This window comes from Capricornis sumatraensis, chromosome 6, assembly GCF_032405125.1.
Source record: "Capricornis sumatraensis isolate serow.1 chromosome 6, serow.2, whole genome shotgun sequence".
NCBI lineage: Eukaryota > Metazoa > Chordata > Mammalia > Artiodactyla > Bovidae > Capricornis > Capricornis sumatraensis.
The window spans coordinates 108,812,599-108,815,479 of record NC_091074.1 but is presented as its reverse complement, the minus strand read 5'-3'; positions in this window follow the sequence as shown (position 1 = coordinate 108,815,479).

The window sequence follows — 2,881 nt, the reverse complement described above, 5'->3', positions numbered from 1 at the left end:
TAAGCGATAATATATGATATTTGTCTTTGGTTTATTTCACTTAGTATGATAATGTCTAGGTCCATTGGTATTGCTGCAGATAACATTATTTCATTCTTTTTTATGGCTGAATCATAGTCCTTGTATAAATATACCATGTCTTTCTTATTCTTCTTTATCCATTTTCTGTTGATGGCCATTTAAGTTACTTCCATGTTTTAGCTATTGTAGATAGTGCTGCAGAGAACATTGATGTGGATGTATCATTTCATTATAGTTTCCTTTTTATGTATCCCCAGGAGTAGGATTGCTGGATCATATGGTAGCTCTATTTTTAGTTTTTTAAGGAGCTATTTTTTTATATAACTTAACAGCACAGATTTTTTTCCAGACCTCTTTTTCTTTTCTTTTTCTTCCTCTTATTGATTTACAGTAGTTGATTACAATGTTGTGTTAGCTTCAAGTGAACAGCAGAGTGATTTATTGATATATATATATATACATACATACATACATATATATTCTTTTTCAGATTCTTTGTCATTGTAGGTTATTATAAGATATTCAATATGGTTCCCTGTTCTATACACTGGGTCCTTGTTGTGTATCTATTTCATATGTAGCAGTATGTATCTCTTAATCACAAATTCTGAATCTATCCCTACCCCCCCTTTTATTCATATCTAAGAAAAGTTTACAGTAGAAAAGTAATATGAGTTTTTATATTTTAATTAAATGTGTGATAAATATATGTGGGTCTGGTACAAGAATAAATACATAAAGCAGTGGTAGAAACATAGAAATGCTCAAACATGCCCTGTCAGATATTATCTCAATAGGTTATATAGGAAACATCATATATAGCAAGGGAGAAAGATTGACATTCCATAAATCAGATCAAGGAAAATGTAAATATATCCTCATCTGTTCCTCAACAACAAAAGAAATAGTGAAAGTATTAAAAAGTAAAGTGTACATGGACACAATGAGGGAGGAATATATGTGATATTCTATTTGTTGAAGGATGGGTACATCCTTTGTCCTTTATGTATTATGATTGTCCTAGGTTTTTATAATTAGTGTTTTAATCATTACCAAAAAAAGGTTTAAAAACTAAAATTACTTTTTGTTATCAGGAAAATTATGAGTATTCACTAATAACCACAAAAAGAGGGTATCTTCCCTAGTATACAATCAGTAGAGCAACAGCAAAATACATGACCGACAGATTTGACTAAAAATTTAATTTCTGTGCCTAAAAAAAGTATTAATTACCAAAAAACCTAAAACATAAAGAGACTCTCACAAATTAAAAATCAGACATCCTAATAAAAAATTAAATACTGAATAATTTATATAAAAAATAGAAATATGTTCAACCACATATGTATTCAAGGAAATACAACTTTAAACTATCATGATATAACATCTTATCTATCAATTTACCAAAAAGTAAAGTCCTAAAAGTCAGTGAGTGAAGTCGCTCAGTCGTGTCCAACTCTTTGCGACCCCATGGACTGTAGCCCACCAGGCTCCTCCGTCCATGGGATTCTCCAGGCAAGAATACTGGAGTGGGTTGCCATTTCCTTCTCCAGGGGATCTTCCCAACCCAGGGATTGAACCCAGGTCTCCCACATTGCAGGCAGATGCTTTAACCTCTGAGCCACCAGGGAAGCTAAAAATCAGTACTAATAATTAAAAAATGGTGAGATGAGCATTCATGGACATGGTGATGTAAGTTATTTACTGGCACAAGCGCTCAAGAAGGAAGTTTTGCATAACACATCAAGATTCCTTAAAATAGTACATGCCTAGGAAATTACTCTCAGAAAATAAAGAGTTTCCACAATTACTTATTGGAAAGACACTCATCACAGTTTTATGTGATGCTTTGTGACTGTGAATTTGTGAAGAACATAAGAAAAAGCAACTAAGAAACTAGCAGAACATTGTAAAGCAAGTATACTCCAAAGTAAATTAAAAAAAAAAAAAAACACAGTGCACCCAAATGATAGAATGGTATGCAAGAATTGCAAATTATGCAGTCTGAGTTCATTAGATAATCAGGAAATGTCCCTAGCATAACGTTAAGGGAGAGAGCAGAATGCAAAACCACACAGTAATAAAATGGCGATTTGATTAAATTAAATTGCCTGTGTGTGTGTAACATCAAAATATAAACAATGGTGGTAATACAATCTTGGAAATAAAACCTCCATTAATTATTTTTCTAGTTTCCTGTTCTCAGTATTTTGACATTTTTTTTTAAATAAAAAAGCTATCAGAAATAAACAAGTAACTATAGATTTTACAAGAAGCTTTGGGGACTTTGGGAGGACTGTAAGCCACCTGTGGACGTGAGAGAAGTAAATAAAGACTCCAGTGTTCTCTGAAATAAGGAAAACAAAGGGATCTTTCAGTAGGAAAGAAGCTATGTCAAGGTTTTAGTCAGTTATTTTCCCTGGTGATCCCCTCTGCCTCAGTTTATCCAAGAGCACACTGATTCTTCTTTTCTTCTTACAGAACGTTTGCTGATTCAAGCAGATGGGTTTCTAAACTGACTCCCATGTAACTTCTCCCTCACTCCAAGTAACAGGCATTTCCTTGACCTCAGCTTGTGTTCCAGCCCTTTCCATGCCTGAAGGAAAATCCAAGGACTTTCAGGATCCAAATCTAAGAAGTTTGGGGTAATGACATACATGTTTTTCCTTCCTTTTACTGCAGTGTCACATATCTCACAGCCATGTACTGCAGCCACAGCCCACAGAAGTCAGAGGCACGAGTTTGCCCCAAGCTGGCAGAAATTGCCCTGTGATGGTTATATTAATAATTACCCTAATGCTAAACAACTCACCTTTGTGAACACTTTGCCTTTGGCGCAGTTTTTCATACCTACAATTTC